We start from the raw sequence: 25,945 nt of genomic DNA, 5'->3' as shown, positions 1-25,945 counted from the left end.
TTTATATGTTCTGCATGATTAACTTCAAATCCCACTGTTTTGAAAACAATTACAAAAACATATGCATTACGTTCCAGTAAAGCTTTGAATTAATCTGCATTTAAAAAAACAACAAATAGGGCTGGGCTGGGAAGATGGCCCAAGGGTAAAAGTTCTCGCTGCCAAGTCTGGACCTGAGCTCTATCCCTGTGCCCACAATATTAGAAGAGAACAGATGTCCATAGGTTCTGTGAGTGCCACACAAGCACCATGGCACTTGAAAACACATGCACATACGCACGCACACACACACACACACACACACACACACACACACACACACACTTAAAAAAACAATAAAATTACAAGGCATAAACGTTTTTACATACCTATTATTAAGACTTTGCAGATGTTTTAATGCTAATAAAAAGACTAATTTATTAAGACTAATAAACTAAAGAGCAAATATTAAGACTATCTTGAAATATATAGCTATTGTGTGTCAGGGACCTTGTTAGAATTTCAAATAGGCACCATCTCTTGAATTCTTTTAGCAACCCTGTTAATGAAGCCATAGTCCAATCTCATTTACTTTTCCGTGTGAGCAAACTGTCTTAGGTGACTTCCAAACTGTGGACTGAGATGGACCCCAGAAGCAGGAGGAGTATAATAAACATTGCTGAATAACTCAGACACTGTTCTTATTTTATTTTATTTTTTTAAATATTTATTTATTATGTATACAATATTCTGTCTGTATGTATGTGTGCAGGCCAGAAGAGGACACCAGACCTCATTACAGATGGTTGTGAGCCACCATGTGGTTTCTGGGAATTGAACTCAGGACCTTTGGAAGAGCAGGCAATGCTCTTAACCGCTGAGCCATCTCTCCAGCCCAGAGACACTGTTTTTATATATTTGAATATAGCTATATCTAGTAAAAAAATTTAAGGTCCCCTTAAACCTTAAAAAAGAAAAGAAAAGAAAAGAAAAGAAAAGAAAAGAAAAAAAAAGGCATTGTGGCACATGTCTTTAATCTCAGTACTTGGGAGGCAGAGGGAGGTGGATCTCCATGAAGTTCAAGGCCAGACTGATCTACAGAGTGAGTTCTAGGATAGCTTGGCCCCTGTTTTGAAAATCAAAAAAAAAAAAAAAAAAAAAAAAAAAAGGAATTCTGCTTTTCAAGAGAATACTCTAAATACATTAACACTTAGTACATAAGACAAAAGACATCTGTGTCTCATTCTTGACGCTAAATATATAGTGTGGTTAGTGAATTAGTCTTGGAATGTCATTTACTGCTTTGTCTTAAAGATGAACCTATATTTTCTTTACCTGACTTAGGTACAGAAAAAAAAAATGAGGTTCCAAAGGAATTTTAAGATTGTGGAGAAAGACAATTCTTTTTTAGGAAGTGGCTCTGAACCTTGGCTAAAGACTAGGATTACTTGGGGCCTACTATGTGAGTCTAACTAATTCTCACGTACATCTCCAAGCTGTTTCTCACACAAGAAGCATGATTCTGCGATTGTTTGCTCATCTGACTCAAATAGCATAAGGTATGAGGTACCAGGTGGATGGGGGGCATGAAGCACAGAGGAAATTGGATGACTCCATGTTATCTGAGATTTCATAACTGAGTCACAGTGATTCCATCACTTCAGAATAGATTTCTGAGTGTCTGGGAAACCATAAGCCTCATGAGACAGATGCCTGAGGTCACTGGCCAACAGCTTTTCCTCCTTGTGGAAGTTTAACTTTGGGTCTCCCTAGTGCCACATAGCAGCACTGGAACCTATAAGCATTTAAATCCAGTTTTGTCTACTTAGAGTCTCCAACAAGTTCTAAAGTAGACCATTATAGTCACGTTAACTATTTTCAAGATGTAAATATTAGATAATTAAGTAAAAAAAAAATACAGTAAAGAAGTTCCAGTTAGGAACAGAAATAAATTCTAAACTATACTAATTCCAAACTAGGAAAACATTAAAACTCTCAAATGCTGTAGAAATATTCAATTTGGACAACTTCAAAACAGCTAGCTTATCACAATAAATGTTATTATGATAAACGATTTCTAACCAAGAATTAGTTCTCATTTACTTTCTAAGCTAGAGCTTGGTCTATAAAGGCGTAGAACCGGGAATAAGCTCAGAATAGACTCTAACTGAAGCTCAATGCCAGCGTCTTTCCGTCTGCCTGGCATGGGAATAATGGCCTGCTACCGCGGTTGGAGCTTCTTTCCTGTCAATCAGCTGACAGCAATCCCAGCGAAGATGACAGCAGGTAGTTCTGTGTGGTTTGAAGAAAGCAAAGCTGCTCTCTACCCTGATGAAAAGTCGGAATCAATTGTAAGTCTTGCAATTTATAATTCTTTTGGAGGCAGTCAGGGCGGATAAGTTCTTCACTGTATAAATGCTCATTTGAAAAATGGAAATTTTCTCCAGACTCCTTCTAACTTCAAAACTAGACTTTCAAAAATTATTTTAAAAACTAATGCTTAGTTAAGCTCTTTTCTATAAACTTCTTAGTACATTATGACAAATCTTTGTTTTTGCTTTTTTTGTTTTTCTTCCATGACAGGCTTTCTCCATAGTTTGGAAGCCTGTCCTGGAATCAGCTCCTGTAGACCAGTGTGGTCTCGAACTCATAGAGATCCACCTTCCCCTACCTCCTGAGTGCTGGGATTAAAGGCATGTGCCACCACCTGTCTGATGACAAATCTTTGATAAGAAAATAGCCCCTATCAAAACAAATATTCCTCGCTCATGATCATAAGCAAACTCACCTATTAAAAAGAAGACATTATTAAAAAAAATTTTCACCTGCCAGGTATAGTAGTGAATGCCTTTAATTTCAGTACTTGGGAGGGGCAAGTGGATCTCTGGGAGTTCAAGGCCAGCCTGGACTGCTTAGTGAAGTTCCAGACCAAGTGAAAGTACAGAGTGAGATCCTGTATCAAAAAACAAAGTTTTAATTCTGGGGCAAGGGATGGAGACTTATTTAAAAGAATTCAAATCAAGAGGCTATGTCTACCCACCAATTGGAAAGCAGAGACACCTGTCTGATGTAGAGTGCCTTCTGGTACCTCTTTGTCCTAGGTAGAATGCTAATGATAAATTTCCATTTGCATTTCTGCATGCTCAGAAAACACTGATATCCTCTGACAAAGCTTCCAGCTGAAGGACTCTGACTGAGCAAGAAAGGCCTAGGAGAAGAGTCCTCTTTTGTATTCTAGCAAAACAAGGCACACAATAAATATAAATCCAGATAGCTAGAAAATTGTTATCACTTTGTGATTGGTCTCATTGATAAGAGACATACATGACAAACGTTGCATTTCTGTTTACTTTAAATGTGCATGAAGAAAGCCAAGACAGATATTTGAATTTTCCCACCATTTTCTTCTTCCCATTGTGCAAAACTCATCACTGACATGTGTAAAAGCAATCATCAAGCCAGTTTTGAAGGATAGGGAACTCCAGATAAAAGCACAACATAATGGTATCAAAAATGCTGTGAAAAAGTTACCATCATGAAAAAGGAAAAAAACCAGCTAGCCCTATAATTATTTATGTGCTAACATGATACATTTGGAAATATGGAAGGAGCTTAATTTAAATGATATTTAATGCTATTATTACTCTAATCAATAAATCCAAAGAAAGTTGTTAATATTTGATTTCAAGTTTTTAGAGCTCTTTCCTTAAATCCCCTTTCTCTGTGTCCATATGACTAATGTTCATTTTCCTCTCTTTACATGAGATAATTGGACAATGTCCAGGAAAAGCCTTTCAGAGGAGGTGATGGAGCTATCATCATACATGTATAAGTCTGGATATTTAATCACATACATAATCACATAAGTGCATGAATAACCTATCAGCCACTTCATCTAATACATAGCTCTATCATTATTATTTCACCAAATAAACCTGGATTGTCTTTTGCCTTTCACAATGTAATAAAGAGGGATTCCTAGTATATGGAATGTTTTTTATCAGTATTTACTTTAGTTAGTTTTTCAATTTTGATTCCCTTCACTGGATGTCAGAGTTGTTAATTTATGAATGGTAAGAATTTTGCATATTTTTTATAACTTCTCTACAGGTTTCTTTCTCCCAAAACTCTTTCTGGGAATATTGTTATTTTTGAGTGGATTTAAGGTGATTGGTGAGTTTTCTGGATGCATGCTAGTGATGATTAGCAATGCAAAAGAGGTTCTGGATTTGCAAGTTCTGCTCTCAAAAGGACAACATAAAACAGCAATCATGCTGGGGAAATGTAAAAACAATTGGAGGCTTTATTAGTGATGTTTCTGTAATCATTTTAGTGTGTAAGTCAGAACTGGTCAATATGTTCAAATGTTTGATATAGGCCTTCTTGGAAAGTAGAAGATATTTCCCTTTGCAGGGCATTTCCTTCAGTTTGTAACTAGGTATCACTTGCTGTGGGGGAGAATACACTGCTGGAAATGATTCCTCTACTAGATTGTCAGGAAACATTGCTGACTGAGAGCACCAGCTGTTATTAATTTCCCATGACATCATTCTCGTTCTCTATTTCCCAGGTAACCCCAGCTACCTAGAAAAGGAAAAGTATTTATGCGCGAGAAATTTGTTGTAAACTGGTCAGGTGGGGCAGAGTTTTGAAAAGCTTTAACTTAGATGGTGATTTGAAAAATGGTACAGCACGTAAGTGCTAAAGTTGGCTGAAATTTGGGGATAATAGTTGTTTAAAAGCCAAAACTTAGTCATTAAAAACTTTTAATTATTATTTATTTGCCAGATTATTTAAGTTGATTAACTTCCCACATTTGAAGAAAAAGATAATAGCTGTATGAATATTAAAGACATACTATAGAGGAAGCGCACCAAGTATATAACATTTAATACACACTAATTAAAAACACACTTATTTTTGCTCTGAATATTTAAATACATTGGAGAAAACAGAATAATCAATTCTCTAATTTGGTAATTGGTGAAAGCATCTCCTCTCTAAAGGCAATACGTCAGAGTTGGTATCATCTGACCAGTGCCACCAATTATTGTTCTTTCTGTATTTCTCCCATCATTCAGATTCTAATTGATGCAACTAATAGGAACTGGACACTTATGATATGTTAGGAATTTAGCTAGAGCATAGATATAATAAATTCACAAATATACCAAAATGGCTCAGTCCCTCACTGATGTTATGTTGTAGTGATGTGCCCTGCTTGTGGTATTATTTTCAATATATGTTCAACAACTATTAACTTTTATGGATTCGTATCTTCAGAATTATATGTCTCAGTGAATTAATCTGAAAACTGATCATTAGTGTCCTGTGGGTATGTAAAAGGGAATGCAAATTATGGTTCATTATTAGAATGTGCACGACTTTGCCTTGCTTGAAACTGCATGAAGAATACTCAAAGTATTCTCTCAAAATATAAAATGAAAAGTTTCTGGTAAATGAACAGAAGTTTAGTAATTAGCAATATTATTGCCACACTACAGTTTTGTAAAGGAAGGAATTGTAAGAGTTAAAAGATGAAAAACCAAGGTAGAACACTTGCTATTTCCCTCCCAAATTCCTCAAATACACAAACTAATAATGTTTTCACATTTTCTTCTATAATAATTACATAGTTGTATAATACACGAATTTCTCAATTAATATTTATGGTTTTTTTGGGGGGGGTTGTTTATTTTGTTTTGTGTTTTGAAACAGGATTTCTCTGTGTAACCCTGGCTGTCCTGGAACTCACTCTGTAGATCAGGCTGATCTCAAATTCGGGTTTCAGCCTGCCCCTGCCTCCAGAGTTCTGAAATTAAAGGTGTGTACCACCACCATTTAGCCTTATATTCATGTTTTTAAAGTTGTTGGTTTGGATAAATATCAGTCTTTCTTTTTCATGTGAAAAGTGGAAGGTTGGGTCTCAGAGAAAGAGACCGATTCAGAACCATGGACAGAACTCCCAAGACCTTGCAGGAGCTGCTAGAAAAACATTCCCTTAGGTTAGGGTTAAGGAATAAATTTCAGAAAACAAACACGCAAATGAAAACAAACAAGCCAGCATGAAAAGCAAACAATAAAGAAGAAAAAGCATAAGAATTATAGACACAAAAAGAAACATTCCCCCCCCCCCCCCCCCACCCAATCACAAAAGATTTGTATAGTTGAGGAGGTAGGGACGATCTGGAAATAGGGGAGAGGAAACCATGATCAGAACGTATCATAAGATAAAAGTATTTTCAGTAATAAGAAAATAAATAGCCTTAGGTGTAAGAGCTGTTTTGAAGATATATCAGTTCAGACTAGATTCCACAATTCTACTTTTTGTTTGATTATGGTTTTCTGTAATAGTCTCCAATTTTTGCAAATAGAAGTTTCCTTGATGCGGGGTGAGGACTACACTTATCTCTGGGTGTAAGGGCACATATTTAGGATGTAGAGGAGGATTATACTGGATTAGCAAATTGGTGGTTGGGGGTACTTCTCCAAGATCCTGGACTTCATTAACCTCGGTAGTTGGCTAGGCTTTTCAGTACTAGGCATGACTTACTTCTTGTTGCGTGAGTTCTAAGTTCAATCAGAGAGCTGTCAGTTACTTCCAGGCAGTGTGTGTCACTACTGTACCCTTCCTTCAGTTTATCATGCCATGAGGGCGGTGGTTGTGGTGCATAAGCCTCATAAGCAGCTAGGAAGAACAATTGGTTGCTTCCCTATTTTTGGAATCTTACTTGATGCTTTCTGGTACCATGGAAGCTAGTTCTCAGGTAGGAAGCGTCTAAGTCAGTTCTAGCTCAGAGGTCTCTGGTTCCTGTATCTCAAGAACATGGTGTCTTCAACAACTTTTCTTCTCCTACTCTGGAGGGATACCAAGGGCAATAGCAATAGTCTTTAGTGTTTGGGGAGTTTCTTGAACAATCCTGATCAACAAATCAAAAGAAGGCTTATCATGCCTAGTGCTGAGGTTTTTACTATGTGGTCTTTGGCTTTTGCAGGGAGCATTGTCAGCCCAGATAACAGAATTTCAGGAATCATTGCAGAAGAGAGGGTGGGAAGATTGTAAAAGCCAGGGAGTTTGTTGTGAGATTGTATCTCATAAGAATGGTAAAAGCTACACACAAAGTCTCATCAACATGACTACCTAGGCATGAGCTGAACAAGGACCACAGCAACAAACACGCCAATCTTCAACCTTACACAAGGAAGATAAGCAAGTAAGGAATGTTGAAAGGAGGTGAAAGCCTTCACCAGGGAAGAGACAATAATTGATTATCCAGTAGTAAATGATCAGCCATGAAATATATATACAAGTAAAATTGTACAGATTGAGATGTTTGTATTTATGTATTTAGGAATACATATGTACACACACACACACACAGACACACACACACACCAAAAACTTGCAAAAAGGCCATGAATTTGAAAGAGAACAAGAAAGGGTGTACAGGAGGGTTTAGAGGGAGGTAAGGGAAGGCAGAAATGATATAATTACGTAATCTCAAAATATAAAAGATACAATTACAAAAAAGAAATAATCTGGTTGTATCCACCTTTCTTTTTCGTACCTAAGAGACAAATGAGTATGGAAGGATGTTCACCTAGATAGTATAAAGTTTACTCCTCTCTATCTTATGGAAACACAATGGTCCTTTCAAAGGCACGCATCATTTTAATAAATGCGTCAAAGGTGTCATTAGGTTTAATAGCACCTACTCACTCAGACTATTACTCCATGGCTTTTAAAGTTAGTTTAATGTGTATTAATGGTGCGAAATTGATGAAATTACAGACTGAGTTTCCCTGGGCACAAGTTAAACCAAGAAAGTAGGGAGAAGGTTGGTTAATATTATCCTCTCCCCCATTCTCTGTTCATATTCTAAGATAAGTCACTCTCCCCCAGGGAAAGAAGTGCACAGCTAGTGGATTTTTATGGTTTTAACTCAGGAAACTGTCTTAGGTTGGGTCGTCAAAGGTTCATCGTTTTCTGTGGGGAATAAGAAAAATTGTTCTCTTTTGAGATTAAATTCCTATTTTATACATTCAGGTTTTTTTTTTTTTTTTTTTTTTTTTTTGAGAAACAGCTTCTTATTATCTTTTCCTTCTCTAGTCCACTTGCAGTTCTACTTAGAGGGCCAAATCCATCTCATTCTACCACCATTTATTCAGTCAGTGATGAGGTTTAGCTAGTTAAATATTCAAGCAAAATATGATAATATACATCATGACTGCTAATACAACTAATGTGAATAACTGAAAAATCCAGAGTCTTGATTTCAGACACACGTGATACTGGAAGACTTCATTTCAGAGATTAGGAAGATTAGAAAGTTGTTTAACTGTGACTTGCAAATATATAAAGAAAGAAAAACCACATTCATTTGAATCATACTTGAAGGAAACAAAAATAATTGCCAAGGTGAAATCTGCAGAAACAGGCTTGTAAGTGGCTTAGGGTGGATAATAGCACTTAGCACATCTGACAGCTAGATGATTATGGGCAGGCTTTTGCGTGGCATCTTTTGTCAACAGAACAGAATCAACAGCATCATGGTAGCACTGTGAACATTTCTAAAGAACCCTGGAGAAGAGGAAAGATCCCCACTGCACGCCCAAAAGCTCAAATGTCAAAAGAAAGCATCTAATTTTGCTGTTTCAGACACTAGAGAAGGAAGGGCCAATAGAACTGTTAAGAGTTACATTTTTAATTTTTAAATAATATGTAAATATTTTTATATATTCATCTTAGTTAAATCTTTAAATTGTTATATTTAATATTAAATTGAATGAAATTTAAATTCATTCTAATTTTTATTTAAATATTTAAGTATTGATATATCACATTTAAATATTTTAAATATTTAAAAATTTAACTGACGTGAAGTGTTTTCCGAGCAGTTAGTAAGGAAAAATTGGTGCTTAGAGATTGGCTTTTGTTCAAAGTAATGCCTTTGTTGATACCTAGCTCACTTTACTTTTATTTATTTATCTATAGATAGTGTGGGATTAGTAGATCTGGAAGGTGGTTTAGGGCATAAGTCATGAAGCTCAAGACAGTCGATACGTGAGCTCAGTGGTCAGTGTACCAGCAGTAGACTAGAAGTGGAAACCTCTGTAGAAAAGCCTGTGCCCTCGCTGGGAAAAGCCCGTCAGCCCTTCTGAAACTAGAAATTTGGATTTCTAAAAGCAATTCTCTTTAATTTTTAAAAATTTTAATTTCAACCTTTTTTTTTAAGTAAACATCTTCCTGATTTTTAAAACGAAGTAAATACATTTGTGGATTGAATCTGGCCCCTAGGCTGTCTGTCAGCTTGGGGCATGTGAGAAGGCATATGTACTTCAGAGAGGCATCTGGAAAGTGCTACATGATGATAACTTACTGAGAGTTTGCGGTGGGGTGCCAGGAGATGTACTGTGATTATGGGAGTTCTGAGTTAATTTCAAAATAGGGATGCTTGACTCTAATACGTTCTCTGCTGTTCTGTGGAATAGGCTTCCCTCGTCACTCCCTAGAGCAATTTTCTCCCCATGTGCCAAGTGTACAACTGAGGGTTCATATATGAATTTAGGTGATTCCCAGATAACTCTTTAAAAGTTATATATGCATTTTTTTCTACACAGTAGAAAAGTGATAACATATAAAACCTGGTATTTTGTGGGTTTCATTCCACAGATAAAGTCTAATGAAAAACAGAGTGTGTTTAAATAATATTAAGTAAATAAAGTAGCTCATATTTGGTGATGGTGGAAATTATTAAGGACACTAGTAAAACGAACAGTTTTGGAGTCCTATATTGGAGTCCCGTATTCTCCATGGAGAAAGCATATATAGAGACTTGTCTAGCATTGTGAAGAACTTAGTCTCCAGGACTACCAATGATTTAGCTTCCTGACTTCTTTAGGATTGCCTTTGAATATTATGGGGATTCTTCTGATCTTCAAAGTAGAAACTCCTTAAAAGGCTAGACCTTAAAAATCCAAATTTGATTTATACGCCCAGATTTTTTTTTAATTTATTTTTGAGACAGGGTTTCTCTATAGTTTTTGGTGCCTCTCCTGGAACTAGCTCTTGTAGACCAGGCTGGCCTTGAACTCACAGAGATCCATCTTCCTCTGCCTTCTGAGTGCTGGGATTAAAGGCATGCGCCACCACCACCCAGCCCCAGATTTTTAAAGAGAGAATCATTTATGAACACAGTTCACCTCCAAACCCATAAGGTAGGAGAAGAGAATCAACCCCTAAAAGTTGTCCCATGAACTCCGCACAGGATCCATGCACCTAAGTACACTCAGATGTGCACACACTCCAATAAGTAAATAAAAATACAAAATTGGGGCCCAATATTTTCAGAGTGGCCTTACTTAATATATCTGATTGCTTAGTTTTAAGAAGATATTACCTTACGGACTTTAACTATAAAGTCCACGTCAAGCTAATAAAATATAAATTAAAGCCAATCAAACGCTCTGCTTTACATGATCTTTTATTTAAATAGTGCCATTGTCAAATAAAGTAACCAACATTTGCATTATAGTAATATTGCTTTCAAAGTGACAAATGACAGGCGGAGAAAGTTTCGCAGAGAAAGCCTGTTTAAGTCCTTTTGCCCTAAGGGTTCCCTTTGGGGTAAAAAAAAGACACCCACCATCGGTTCCCCTGCTACCCCTGACTAAACTGTCAGTCTGGCAGGGCTGCAGCAGAATCTCAGATGCAAGATTCTGAACTGCAGGGGGTTCAAGTTTGGCTCTTTTCTAGAAAAGGGCTTTCACCGGTAGAGTTGCCCATGCTCTGTGGCCACAAAGTGAGACCCCGCAGAGGACCCTGGCCATCAGTAGACAAGTCCCTCATTTGTCTCCACCTCAATGGGGAAGATAAAAACACCAGGAGAGAAGCATCCCCAAGTGGCTTCTTCAATCGAAGATTTAGAGGTCTCCCCACACATTCTACAACCCATCCCATGCCATACCTACAGCTGTTGACACCACCCATTTTGGCTTGTGCTACCATTTTCAGCAACATAGCAATGAAATCTAGATTCATCTTTTTTCACCTCGGTATATCTTTATGAAAATCATCCAGGAAGCTCCAACATGAAGGCTGGGGACTTGGGAGTGATCCATCCCCCAGAGAATTCTTAGAGATACCTTTTTACTGAAATTTTCCCTTTCAAAGGGCGCCATTTCCAAGCCTGGCTTCTGAGAAACATCAGGCAAGGGACATCCAAAACTGATGGCCAACTTGGGGTCTAGCCAGCCAACCTGACTGTTGCAGATTCCAGGCAGACTGTTTGAATAACCAATCAGGCAGGACTGCTTTTGCCTTAGTGTCCCTCTGTGGAAAGCATCCCTGTGTCCAATTTCCTATGACCTCCTTGAGTTTGTCCAGTGCGCCCCAGGTACCTCTTTCAATGAAAGGGGTGGTTCTGGGATCAGCCGTCCTCGTTGAACTCAAGGCATTGGTTGCCCTCCGGTGCCCACAGGCACTGACACCAAAGCGTGCATCTTACCGGTTCCTTTGCAGACCGTGTCCATTGCGCTGTCCAGAAGGTGTCCCCGAGCACCCTGGAGGCTGGGACCGGGCTGGGCCGCCGGCCTGCGACACGGCGCGTGACAGCGGGTTTGCGCTTGGGCTGGAGGAGCCGGACCTGGCCCGCTCCGCCCGCGCCAGCCCGGTTAGCACACGTGGTGCGGCGGCAGCCCGTGCGCTCCGGTCCCAGCGGCCTCTTGGCTTCTGGAGCCAGCGCGGCAGCACCTGGGGCTTCAGAACACGTGGGGACACGCGCCGGAGACCAGAGACTCGGCACGGGTAGGTGGGGACGCAAAGACGCTGGCTACCAGAGGATCGATTGCACCCAGGGTTCTTCTCTGGGGCTCTCAAACCGAAGAAGGTCTGGCCGCTGTCACTAGGGCCTGTGTAGTTCACAAGCTCAGGCTTGAGATTCAGCTCCCCGTGGGGTGTCGCACTGCAGTGCCTCTAGTTCCCGCCAGTGGGGGGAGCCCCATCTAGGGCGGGAGATGAGTGTGTCTGTTTTGCAGTGCTACACTGAAGCCCCGGGGGGTGGCTGGGGCAGAAGTACTCTGTAAAACCTTGGAAACAGCAGCAGGAACCTAAGGTGGCCTTTAGGCTAGCCTGTCCTTGGAAGAATTCCCCTCTCGAGCAAAGGCTGCTTGGAATTACCTAAGGAGCCAACTGAGAACACTTGTGCAGCTGCAGACCCTTTCCAACTTCAGTAATGACCTTGCCTACTTCCTCCACGCAAGGTGTTTGTCTAAGTGCTCAGATTTCTGACCTGGGGACGTACACAGTCATTTACTTTCTGGTTCTTAGGAGATAATAGCACGGACAAAAACAATAATAACAAATTAACTTGTTTAATAGCTAATGAAACAGAGATAGAATTTGTGCTCTTTTTAGGAAAGGCTGGAAAGATTCCAGAGACTGGAGAGAAATCCCATTTTAACTTACCAGTCCAAATGCAAAACTAAGCAACAACTTCTCTATCTGCCGTTCTGGAAAGGTGAGATTCTGAAGAGACCAATAGGAAGATGTTTGCTCTCACCAGAAATATTACAGTTCCAAGTAGTTTGCCGTGAACTTCCAAGCTCTTAGAACTCTTCAGCACTAGCTGTTGGTGTTCTGCCCAAATCCGCACAACCCTGCAAGCCAACAATGAAACGAAGTTCTGTATGTAATAGGAAAGAGCCTTTATTGTATGCAAGTTTGCAAACTCGGTCCCTCCGCATGTCCAACGTATTGGAATAACCAGAGAGCCCAGAGCTCAGTTAGAATTGTTTTTTTTTTTTCATAGTAGTAAAGGTGGGGGTGAGGGGTCTCTGAGGTTCAGGACCCCTGATTGGCTGACGTTTGTCTAGGGGTGTCCTGGTGAGTGTGCACTGGCAGGTGTTTCTATATATAGCGCTTGAAATGCCAGGCATTTCCTTTGAATGGTCTGCTCTTGGGTAGGGGCTGGGTAATCTCAGCTTGTGGTTCTTTTCTGCTACCAAGTATTGCTTCAGGGGAAACTGAGACTCAGGTCTCTTATTAAATTTATCCAGGGCCGAGCTCTACTCTGGCAGGTGATAATGGTTGGAAGTAAAGAACTTCTTTGGGTGACCTGCCCAGACTTAGTTTATCATGGATGGCCCCCACACAGTTGGCTCCTCCTCTAATCAGCTAAGGGTAAAGGGCATCCACCACAGCTGGCTAAAGAGTTCTGCATGCCTTGGGTGGTGGGAGAGTTTCTTGCTGTTTTTGTTTGTTTGTTGTTGTTGTTGTTTTGCTTACATTTTTTTTTTTTTTTGCTCTGCATTTGTATTCCTGCAGGAGGCATTCTGTAGGAAAGGCTGTTTCTCTCTCGTCTCATCCCCTTTTCTCTGGGTAGCACCATAATCCCTAAACTTCTATTCACAGATAGTTTTTATAAATCCCTTTCTCCTTCCCTGACATCTCCAGCCCCCTCCCTCCACCTCTTTCTTTCCTTTTAAATCTTGACATTAATAGATATGAGTATACACTCTTCCCACCCCCTCAACTTCTGTTCAGGATCCCACCTTTGAATTTAATCTTCTATTGTCTTTTAATGGGAGGATGTAAGTCCTCCTCCCACACCTCATGGCTTTGGGTTAAAATTGCTGGTTGTCCTGCATGTCCCTCATCAGTTTGACTTAGGTTCTTTCAGGACTGTGCACTAGGAATTTGGTTTCCTCTGCCAACAGCCCAGCCAACAGATACTGTGCCCCTTGACCTGCCTTTGAATCCTTTAAAGATATCGTGGAGCTAGAAGAAAAAAAAATACAGTAGAAATTTGGGCGATTAGTTTTAAAGTGAAACAGCCCTATCCCTGCAATATAGATTCCACCTGCTTGAAGGAAACATCACCAAATTTTCATACAGAAGATTGAAATGGTAAAAACATAATGCGTGGTAGGTTGGGTGTGAGGATTGGGACTGAAAGCTAATTGTGCGAAGAAGGGGGGAGGATTACATGTTCTTATTGACGGGCAGCTCCAGATCAGACCATCCAGACGAGGGTTAAGCAGACTGGAAACGGAAAGAGAAGGTAAATCTGTAGCATGAATTCTAATTGGTCTCAAAATAAAAACCTGGAGTCAGATTTTAGGGGGTGAAAGCTGAAAGATCAGAGAAGCAGAGCAATCAACCACTAGTTCTTACCTCTCTAAATCCTCAGACCAAAGGGACAATCCTGTCCCTCTGAATCCTCAGACTGAATACTCTCTCTACAAAACCTCAGACTCCTCTGAGATCCTGTCTCCTCCCATCTTATATCCCCAGCCATATCACTCCTGTCTCCAACTCCCTAGTACTGGGATTAAAGGCCTGTGATCACAGGTGCTGGGTTCACCTTTGTGTGAGCTCTGTTTCTATTTTAGACAGATTCAATCTCGTGGAGCCCAGGGTGACCTTGAATTCACAGATGTCTGTCTGCTTCTGTCTCCTGAGTGCTGGGATGAAAAGTATGTGCCTGGCCTCTATGGCTATCTAGTGCCTTAGCTCTGCACTCTGATCTTCAGGCAAGCTTTATTTGTTAGCTCACAAACAAGCTATCACTATAGAAATCTTGGTGGAAATGCTTTTCATCAGAGTGGGCACAGTGCTGATTATACTGTGAAACCAAGGTGGAGGGCTTCCCTACAGTTTTGGTCATCATTCCTTGATGACATACTGCATGGATATAAAAGGAACGTTTGAAATTATGGATACAACAAATACATGTAGCCTCAATTGAAGCCAAATCTTTATTATTTTTCTTTAACTTTAATTTTTGAGAGTTTCACACATTAGTACAGTAGCTATGTTGTTCCTGTCCTCCTTCTTCCTTCCAAATTCACAATCTCTTCTTTATGTACACAGGTATGCATAACATATATATGTATGTATCCACACATGGATATATACCCTTCTTAGTCAATTATTGTTGCTTATATGTATATATGTCCAGGAATGACCATTTGAGATTGTACACCCTGTGTAGGAGGTCATCTGAGGAGGAAATTGATTTTCTTCTCAGCAGCCATTGAACACCTGTAGCTTTTCATCTAGGGGTGGAACTACATGGCATTTCCCCTGCCCGTACTGGCATGCTAACTGGCAGTCAAACCTTTGACATTGTCTTAACTCCTACTCATTGCAGCAGCTTTCTGGAGGCAGTCATTCATTCAAAGTTGTCAAACCGGAATCTCTGATTGTGGCTGGCAATGGGGGCTGACTGAGAAGCCAATGATAATGGCACTGGGTTTTGATTCTATTATATGCACTGGCTTTTTGGGAGCCTAATCTGTTTGGATGCACACCTTCCTAGACCTGGATGGAGGGGGGAGGGCCTTGGACTTCCCACAGGGCAGGGAACCCTGACTTCTCTTAGGACTGGAGAGGGAGGGGAGAGAGAGAGAGATGGGAGGAGGTGGAAATTTTTTAATAAATAAAAAAAATACATCATGAAAATGCAAATGAAAAGGACTCAGTCAAAAAAAAAAGACAGCTGAGTTGTTCATGACAAACAACAACAACAGCAAAGTCATACACAAGTGGGAGAAGTCAGTCCTCTTGTATTGAGAGGGGGCGAGTTTTGGTCTCACGGGTCTTTTCTTTCCTCATTGCTGTGACAAAATACCTAAGTGGGGGGGTGGGAAGCTTACAGAAGAGAGGATGTATTTTAGTTCACATTCTAAGAGGGGAACCTCTGCAACAGAGAACACACATTGGTAGGATTGTGGAGTGGCTGTCACATTGTGTCTGCAGCAGCCGACAGAGAGATGAGTATTTGCTCTTAGATTCCTTTCATTTTTATTCCACCTTCATCCCAGCCCATGGAAAGGTACTGTATATGCAGGGCGAGTCTCCCTCCTTAGTTACAGCTCTCTGGAAACTCCCTCACGGAGTCGCCAGGAGGTCCACTGCCTTGATGATTCTAACCCATTCAAATTGACCTAAAGACCAGCCATTGCAATACTCAAACACACTGGTAAAAACTCTCTTAAAGGTGCATTGCATTAGAGTCCTCTATAAACCCTTATGAAGACTGGAACAAGGTGTTAGGATTCCTTAAGCCATGTATGTAGTGGTAAATATTAGTCTAAATATTATTTTAGAAAGTTCCTGGTGCACATCATGATTATAAAAATTTATAATATTGACTGTTATGCTTTATTCATAATAGATTGGTTAAATGAAATGCGATAGTTGGCGAATTTGAAGAAATCTCATAACCTCTCTGAGCCTAGAGAGCGTCATCAGTGAGGTCAAGCAGCACAATGTCCAGGGACTTTCAGGTGAATGTCAAATGAAGTGACAGAAATAAAAGTGCTCTGTGAAGTGGTGATACATATGAATTATCAGATATAAAAACAAAAGGAACCCAAGTGGAAATCATAGAGTGGATTGAGTAGAAAAGGAATATTCTATAATTCCAGTTAGCTTTGCACACACACACATACACACACACACACACACACACACACACACACACACACACACTTAGAAATTTGCATGGATAGGGAATTTATAGATTGCTTAATTTGCCTATTTATTCATTTATTTATTTATCTATTTATTTAGTCTTTTGGCAACAGCGTTACTCTATGTAGTCTCAGCTGTTCTGAAACTAACTCATTCTGCAGACCAGGCTAGCCTCAAACTCTAGTTTGCCTTATTTTATATGTGAAGAAGCAAATATTCATAAGCTGTTTGCAATCTTACTAGCACACCTAAGAATACTGTTGAAAATTCTATAATAAAAAGGTGGTGCCACCAATGACAAAAAGAGGCCATGGATTTTTAAAGGAGTGTGGGAAGAGATATTTGGAAGGGTTTGGAGGGAAGTCTATGTATTCTAATTGTATATATATATATAATGGTGGTTCCATGGAAAGACACAGTAAGTTTATGGAGCGCCTCCTGTATGCTGTTGCTGCTAGAAACACAGCAAAGCACAAAATGGTTACCATGCCTGCCTTCTCAAACCTAACCAAGAGAGCTAGCAGTCATGTTAGGCACTGTCTTAAAGGACTTAGAAGTGGAGATGTAGCAATGAGTTCAGAGGCTAAAAGGTGACAAGAAGTAAAAATATTTTAGACTGGTTAGATGTCAGGCCAAAAGGAATTATGGGTCGTTTGAATAAGATGTCTGTGGGGAGAAAGAGTCAAGAATGTTAGACTTTGCCGGGCGATGGTGGCGCACGCCTTTAATCCCAGCACTCGGGAGGCAGAGGCAGGCGGATCTCTGTGAGTTCGAGACCAGCCTGGTCTACAGAGCTAGTTCCAGGACAGGCTCCAAAGCCACAGAGAAACCCTGTCTCGAAAAACCAAAAAAAACCAAAAAAAAAAAAAAAAAAAGGAATGTTAGACTTTTTGCCTGAACAATTGATTAGCTATAGGTTTTCTTAGATGGAGCGGGATTGTGGTAATGGGTTTGGATGGGAATGGGAGAAATGATTATTTTTTCTTTACTTATATGATATCTTAAATGACAATCAAGCACCATAAAGGGATTTTTGAGTAGGAGTCTGGAGACCAAAGGAGACTCAATAAAGCTGGACATCAATTCTTGAGAACTGTGTTTGAACATGAAATTCCATTACTGAGAGTTGCTTCTGATCTGTAATTGTAACAGCTTTCTGTTGTTATCATGTTTGTTCATACCATGCAATTTTGAGCAGAGGGTTGGATGCAGCTAGTGCAGTAGATTTACGTAAAGGAGGAACAGACTCTTATCCAATGGAAACCAGTGTCTTCAATAATTTTATGTCAGACACGGCAAGCTAGCACTGCACTGAAGGTAACTCTTGACCAAGAAGCCAGCCCAGTAGCACGCCTCTATATTATGGAGCGATAAGGGCTGTGCCCACTATGGGGGTGCGGCATTATACACTGGGGTCGGGACACTGTTTCACAGGTTAGCCATAGTGATGAGTTGTTCAGAAGGTCTTGCGTGATGGTAGAGCTCCGGGGCTCTTGCTGCAGTGTGACTAATATAGAGACATAGATGTCGAGAGCAGTGTAGATGCAGCAGCTGGATGAAGCCCTGGAGAGCACAGCTGTGACTTCCAGAAAGTAAACTGTGATAAACAAGGCTCATCTAGTGACATGACTTCAAGATGTGTATATTTAGAAATTGAACACACTGCTCCTGTGACTAAGCTGAACTCTCCATTGCTAGAGAGACTAAGAATTAAGGGACTTCAGAAAAGAATGTTTAGGAGTTCTTCCCATTGGCATGCTTTGTATTATTTGTATTGTGCCTCTACTACCTTGCACAGTGTCAGGCACAGAGAGTAATGGTTAGGTCGGTGTCACAGTGACCATTTCACACCTTAATGCAGCAAGTTTTTGCCTTGCATTATGTTATTGTGGCAACATTTAGTCAGTCCTTATATGCTCTGTTATTATCTCTTGAATACAGTAGGTACGTAATGAACATTTGGTTCATCAATGTGTTTTAAAATGTGATACCACATTGTCTCAGAGCAGAGAGAGCTACCTGAAACTCCTCAGAAGGTACCTTCCATCTCTGAAGGTAGCACAATGTTAATCTCTGCCAAAAATTATACATGCCCGTGGTTGAGTAGTTGAGACTCTAAGGGCGTTATGGAGGTCAGTGAGAGGAAGCCCAGGAGGCTATATGAATCACCAAAGCACTTGTGAATCTAAGTCGCAGTTCTTAGCCTTTCCCTCAAGTGCGTTTGTTTGTATCAACAACTTTTTCATCTGCCTCGGTCTTTTTTATTATTGAAAACAGATTGTTTTCCTACAATATATTTTGGTTAGCGTTTCCCCTCTTATGACCCTTCCCAGTTCCTTCCCGCCTCCCCTCTTATCTAGATCTATATCCTCTATGTCTCTCCTTGGAAAACAAACAGACATCTAAGGAGCAATAATAAAATAAAATACAGTAAGATAAAACAAAACAAACACTTCAGAATTGGTCAAAACAGAAAAACCACAAGAAACACAGATAGTGAGAAGGACACAGATGCTCACACATAGAGGAATCCCTTCAATACACAAAAGCAGAAGCCACAGTATATACACAAAGGACCTATAATGGGGAAAATACTCCGACAATGTTATGAGACAATAGACCCCAAAGATGCTGTTGAGTTCATTTTGTTTTGGCCGTCTACTGCTGAGCACAGGACTTACTTTAAGAGTGTTTTTTCCTCCACTGAGACTCCCTTGGAGAAAGCTAATTTTTCATGTGCAAGGGTGTTTTTCAGTTTTCGTGGAAGCCAGTCACCATCCCTTTAGGTGGCAAGGGCATACTTAGCAAGTTTTTCAGTTGAAGTATCTACATGTGGGATAGCAAATACCTGAACTCCAGCCCTCCTATCAAAGCAGACAGCTGCCAGAGAAGCGGGAATATAATTATTTCTAGTCCTTCTAAGCTCAAAGGTGGTCTTACATGCTTCCTTGACAGAGTTACCTGGGCAGTCGCTGTGACCAATAGGATCAACATTCTAGTAGAACCTACTTGCCACCTTTGATAATGACAAATGTGTAAGTACGCACACATTAGATTTAATTACATATTTACTTAAGACATACACATATATTAAATGATATAATAAGCAACATTATAACTAAGTGAGATATTAATATAATTCCTAATGATGGAGATATCTGGAATTTTTTGGAATGGTTGCCCAGACTTATGTCACAGAGTCTCACTCAAGTATTTCATGTCCTAAATGAATCCTCCCTTCTGAAAAAAAAATGTCTTGTCATTGACTTTGAGTTGCATAGTGGCTACAGAGTTTACGCAGCCACTCACGATGAATGAGGGTCCCTCGTTTCCCATATCCCTGTCTCTGTTGTTGTCATTTGTTTTCTTGATGGTGGCCATTCTGACTGAATGAGGTGGCTTTCTTAAGATAGTTTTAATTTGCATTGTTTGATGTTGGAGTCATAGGACATCTTTGACAGCGCTCACAGGCCATTTGTACTTTTCTTTTGAAAACTTTCCGCTGTGACAGTTGGCCCCTTTGTTGTTTCGATGTTTTGCTTGTTTGGTGTTTTATTTTGGCGACTTTTCAGAATGCCTAAATGTGAGCCTCCTGTCTGAAGTGTAGCTGACAAATTTCTCTCTCATCCTATAGGCTGTTTCTTCTGTTGGTTGTTTCTTTTTGATGTGCCTAAGCTTTATACTTTCATGGAATTTCATTTGTCAGTCTTGGACTTATTGCCAGTGTTTCTGGGGTTCTACTCAGAAATTTGTTGTTTATATCATATGCTCTGAAGTGCTTAAACCAGCTTATTTTTAACTTGAATTGTCACTCTAACTTGCATGATATGAGTTTGTTTGAATTTATTTGCACTCAGCATCCATATCTTTTTATAATTTTATTTCCCATTGTAGAATTTTATTTATTCCTTGACTATTTAATATATTGTATACACTGTGTTTTGGTCACTGTCACTCCTCCCCTCCTGCTTACTCCTCCCAGATTCCTTCCTGCCACCTTTCCATCCGACTTCACGTCCCTTCCTTTTCCTTAATAACCCACATTTTAACAAAGCCTGCCATTTGTGTTCCTTTGTCCATAGTCTTTTGCACCATGAAACATTTAAAACAGTCATGATGAATTACTTCTCCATAAGAATTGTACTCCGACCCCACCATCCTGTCCTTGAACATGCTGTCTATCTACCGTGCTAACGCTTCACTTCCAGTGAGAATTGTCCCTGATAACCTAGTATTAACTATATCTTAAGACTTCCTACATCAGCCGGGCGGTGGTGGCGCACGCCTTTAATCCCAGCACTCGGGAGGCAGAGGCAGGTGGATCTCTGTGAGTTCGAGACCAGCCTGGTCTACAGAGCTAGTTCCAGCACAGGCTCCAAAACCACAGAGAAACCCTGTCTCGAAAAACCAAAAAAAAAAAAAAGACTTCCTACATCATACTAAGATGTATCTTATTCTTGTTATAAGACCATGGTCTTTAGAAACTTGGCTGTGGGGCTCGGCAAGCAAAGGAATTCAATAATTGACATCTCGTTGAGATGAGTAGATGAATGAAAGTACTCTTTCCATCGTCTTCTAGAAATATGCATTATGTTGACATGCTTTAGGCATGTGTCATAATTTCCTGCCTGTAAGTTTCTGTTTGAGCAGTAACTATGGTTTCCTGGTAGCTTTGTGTCCTGGTGGGTATGCGCCTTTTCACCGGAGACTTGATGCTGCTCCTGCTTGCTTCGCCTTCCTCTCCTCCATTTTCATGCATTTCTCGCTTCCACCTACAGGCCTAGACTGGCTCCTGCTAGAGCAGGAAGTCTGTGAGAAGCGTCCAGCGAAGATGGCCTTGGAATCAAGCCCTCCCTTTTGCTGGTTCTTCCTGCCTGTTCTTCTGCTCACCTTCCTTGCAGCTCAGCTGGTTCCTGCTGCCCCGCCTCACCTTTTGATTCATCTGCCTTGCCTTCCAGCTCTGGGACCCTCCAGTTCTTCTCTGCCCCTCCTCCCACCTGTTTGCTCTGAAAGTCCATCTAGCCGTGGATATATAAATAGTTTTTTTTCTTCTTGTCTTGGTTTCTGACTGTTGGCAACAGCATGACCTTTTTGTCCCTTTGAGTGATTGAAATCTGAGCTGTGTACCATGGTTACTTTCGGTGGCTTTCCCTGGCTCCCTCGCTCGAAATTTGCCCTGTGTATTATCACCTCTGGCTGTGAGCCAGGTCTTGCCATGTTGTTTCATTTGAACAAGGACACCATTCCTCTTCCCTCATGATGGTGGAAGCTGAAGTGCAGAGGTAACAAACTCCAGCTGAGGTGCTAAGCTTTTTAAGTGAAACTTACTCCAGTGACTCTAAAGGCAGTGTTTCATGACATCTTCTTGGTTGTGATTGTACCTCTGAAACATCCTGGAACCTAAATGCAGATACTTGAACCTTGTTACAGGGATGCTGAATTAGAATATAGAGATGGGCTTTTGGCATATGTATTTTCTATTGTTATTTTTGATGCATCTTGAGGTAAAACCTGCCCTGCAATTGAGCACTGTTAAGCCAGTGATTACCTAAAATATTGTATATTATAATGACATCGAGTCTCTCATTCAAAATTGCTAGCAGTCATTGCTATGTATCAAATGATAAGTTCTCTACATCTAGTTTCTCACTTAATTGATCTTTGAGTCAAAGCAGCCATATACATAACGAGGATGAATTTGACTTAATTAGCAAGAGGCGAAATTGCCAACTAAAGTTAATAGTTCTTTGCACAATAGGAATTTAAATCCAAATCTTTTTTATACTTAAATATTGTGCTATAGGAAACACCAATATCCCAATACTCATAAATCAAAATACACAGTGTATTGTAACTATCAACCTATAATTTTACTAATAGAGTTAATATGGTCATCTAATTGCTCTATTTGAGGATTCTTATAGTTTTATTATTGCCTATAAGATAAAGTAGATTTTCCTTGTAATAGTATGAAATATCTCTTAAAATTTGTCATACAACTGCCTCTCCAGTGCTGTCTCCCTCTTTATTTACTCTATCATCACCTGAATTTTCCATCATTTTTGTGAGGCAGTGTCTTGGTCACTGTTCTATTGCTGTGAAGAGACACTTATGAAAGAAAGCATTTAATGCAGGATTTATTAACAGAGGCTTAGTCCATTATCATTATGTCAGGGAGCATGGCAGCACACATGGCTTCATCCTGAAGAGAGAGAGAGAGAGAGAGAGAGAGAGAGAGAGAGAGAGAGAGAGAGAGAGAGAGAACACTAAACCTGCCTTGGGATTTTGAAACCTCAAAGTTCACCTTTGTGACACACATCCTCCAACAAAGTTATACCTACAACAAGGTCATACCTCCTCATCTCCTAATACTTTCAAATCATACCACTCTGCGATGACTAAATATTTAAATTTATGAGCCCAGGTCACTCTTATTCAACCCAGCGCAGGCAGCAAGCTGAAACCATGGCATGTGGTCATTGGTGACCACACTAAGTCTCCCTCCTAGACTCTAATCAACTGAAAAGGACTCATGATAGTCAGGCCTCCTTAGATGAGCTTCATTGTAAGTGAAGTGAGATTGCAGCAGCCGCTAGGATCCAGGCGCAGGTGTAACCAGTGAAGGAATGTGGGCTCCAGCAGCCCTCAGCCCTGGCACTGAGATCTTGCAAGACTGTTCCAGCAGACTGTGGTATTGAACTCTTGGGCCGAGGCTGCCATTGAGATGCTCCAGATCCTGTAAGCTGGCTGCCCGCAGGAGGAGGGGACAGCAGTGAACCATCCCTGCCTTATGTCTGGAAGGGAGTAGATGACTTCCCAGACATGGTTCCTATTCCGTTTACTCTTCTTTGATTTCACCATCAGCTTATGTGCTGCCTCCTGGTTGGGCATCTGTTTTTGTATCATGTACTAGGCTTTCTCTACCCAAAACATTCAGTTCATACCCGATGTGATAAGCATACATATAGGTTCAGGTTCTTGTAAGTTCTTTTTTATTCGAGACTGTTTTTTCATACAATATAATCTGATCATGTTTTTCCCTCCCCCAAATTCTCCCACATCTTCTCCACCTCCCAGCCCACACAACTATATGAATTCTTTCACTCTTTCTCTAAAGCACAAACAAAACAGAATTAAACAAACAAAGGAAAAGCACAAGGAACACCCCACATGTTATTGTGTACTGTCTGATGTCTAAACTTTCCTGAGGCCGGAGCACCCTCTCACTTGGTCTTTGAACCTTTAAAGTAAAGCTCAGAGTGTTGTTCCCTCACAAGCTTAAGAGTGCTCCTCCAAAGCCTGGCATTTTCACACTGCCTGGCCTAGACGGAGTCCACCACTGTTCTGTCTCCTCCTAGAATTAGCCCAGGATGTGGAAGGATGGAGTTAAAGCAAATCATGCCCTATAATGGTGGTTGTTGATCGCCACTTTCTTTCAAGGGTTGTATTAAACTTACAGTAGACAGTACATACATGTTAAGAACAGGACAAGCCTGGTAAAATCAATGCAAGGTCACCGCCACAGGACAAACAGAAAGAAAGACCTAAATGTCAAACAAAAAATTACTGCATTGGGAATCGGTAAAAATCCTGCAGGTTATAAAGGATTAGCTCTATAAAATATATTTATATGCTTTTGAAATGTCACTTATATTAAAAGTTGAACCACTGATATAAAGGGCCACATGCATTCTTAGACAGTAGCTCAAAGGAGAATAATATGCTTAAAAAAATCTGTTTTAATACATGGAAGCAGAACCTTCTTTTTCAGAAATACTTATTTTAACCTTCACAGTTACTTTATAGATTCTCTTATATTTTTTAGACTGATATTTTATTTTAAAAATTAAAATTTCTTGAGCTTGAGGAATAAATTTAAACTAGTACATGACCCTATTAGATATTAATGTATGAAATCATTAAATTAAAACACACATTGGATTAGAGTTGTTATGTCTATTTTCCCATTTGTGAATTTAATTCATCTAATTCTTGAAGTGGCTAATGAAATCGCTGGGGATCGGGGAGGGGGGAAGGGTGTCTCATGCTTCCTTCACAATCTTCCGTTACCTTCAGTTGCAGCAACAGAATGCCAATTACTTTTTTCCCTCCACAAATGTCATTATATTTTCCTTTATGTAAGGCATAATGTGCTAAGAAGAAAATAAACATAACACGAAGATCCTTGATCCTAGTAAGAGTAGGAGAATGTGGTATGCTGCCATGCTTAGTACACATGATACACACGAATGAATTTGCGTTACTGTACAACTGTGTACACTGTGTACACTGTGTAAACTGTGAGTTTAGAGTTTGTTCTTCGTGTCTTACCACACCCAGCCCCTCATATAGATGACATATACCTAACTTTAGTTAATGAGTGAGAAGCTGGTGAATCACAGAAACAGGGGCAGGGTAGCTTTTTAATGACATAAGGCCATTCTGATCACAAGGGGTTGTCTTATTGGCATAGGTGTTAGCTCTGTTTGAAGTATGACTACATTCAGAAAAGTGTAAGATTCGGAAGATGACTAAAAGGCACAGCCAGCTCCCAAATTAAATTCTTACTGTTGGCCTCCTCCCAGTAACTTTTCTCCAAAATTAACTACTGACTTAACTTAAAGCATCAGAAATTTGTTTCTCTGTCTCCTGAAATGGAACCACTAAAGGTCTAGTCTTTGCATCTCATAGGTGCTGTGCAATCAATTCATGTGAAAGGCGTGGCTATTGGTTACCCACAGACATTGCTGTGTAGCACTCATTCATGTAAGCATACCACAATTCACATATCCTTTCTACTGTGGAGGGAGATTAAGATTTGTTGTTCTTTTAATTTGAGGGTGTCATTGGTAGTACAACAAATAATTTTCACCCATATTTTGGTGATTATATGCACAGATACTTAGGAAAGGAGTTGCAGCAAAGTCCAAATACACAAGGTTAGCTGATACCTGCCATCAGTCTTCCACATCAGCTGCACCCAAGAATTCAGCTCCTCTTTATTGGAGACATTTGGTTTCATTTTGGCCATTCTGTGGGGCATGTTCTGAAATAATAGGACATTGTGGTGTGCATTCCTACGATGACGAATAATAATGAGGACCCATTTTTCTTTGGATATATGCTCTTGGGAAGTTCCTGTTCATGGTTTACACTGTTATGTGCGTCTCTGTTTTCTGTAGCACTTCATCATGCATTCTGATACAGGCCCACAGTCAGGCAGAGGCAATATACAAACTGTCTTTGTCAGCAGATTTAACCTGCAGGGTTTTCAGGTTAAACCACATAGTCCTGCCATTGGTGGCAAGGACTGGTGTATAACAGAATCCAGTGCTAGGGCTTCATTCCTGATTAACTGAACTGGAGGTAGAAATTGGATGTAAGTATTGCCTATGGTTTCATCCCCAGTGCCTTGTAAGTCATTTTCTTAATATTGAAACATAGTTTTTAAATTTTTAGTTCATGATTCACTTTTCACAAATATATATA

The 25,945-nt window shown here is 40.0% G+C and overlaps 1 protein-coding gene and 1 pseudogene across 1 annotated transcript in view; one reads left to right on the top strand and one right to left on the bottom strand.

The window, feature by feature from the left end:
• Positions 1-11,781, bottom strand: part of Sybu (syntabulin) — a 103,818-nt gene extending 92,037 nt beyond the window's left edge. The window contains exon 1 of the mRNA XM_026789433.1: positions 11,487-11,781. The gene's annotated coding sequence lies outside the window, so the exon portion shown is untranslated. The remainder of the gene's footprint in view (positions 1-11,486) is intronic.
• LOC102002244 overlaps positions 1-25,945 on the top strand; it is a 92,982-nt pseudogene that overhangs the window by 19,898 nt on the left and 47,139 nt on the right.

This window comes from Microtus ochrogaster, unplaced genomic scaffold, assembly GCF_000317375.1.
Source record: "Microtus ochrogaster isolate Prairie Vole_2 unplaced genomic scaffold, MicOch1.0 UNK19, whole genome shotgun sequence".
Classification (NCBI taxonomy): Eukaryota; Metazoa; Chordata; class Mammalia; order Rodentia; family Cricetidae; genus Microtus; species Microtus ochrogaster.
This window is presented reverse-complemented; position numbering and strand designations above follow the sequence as displayed.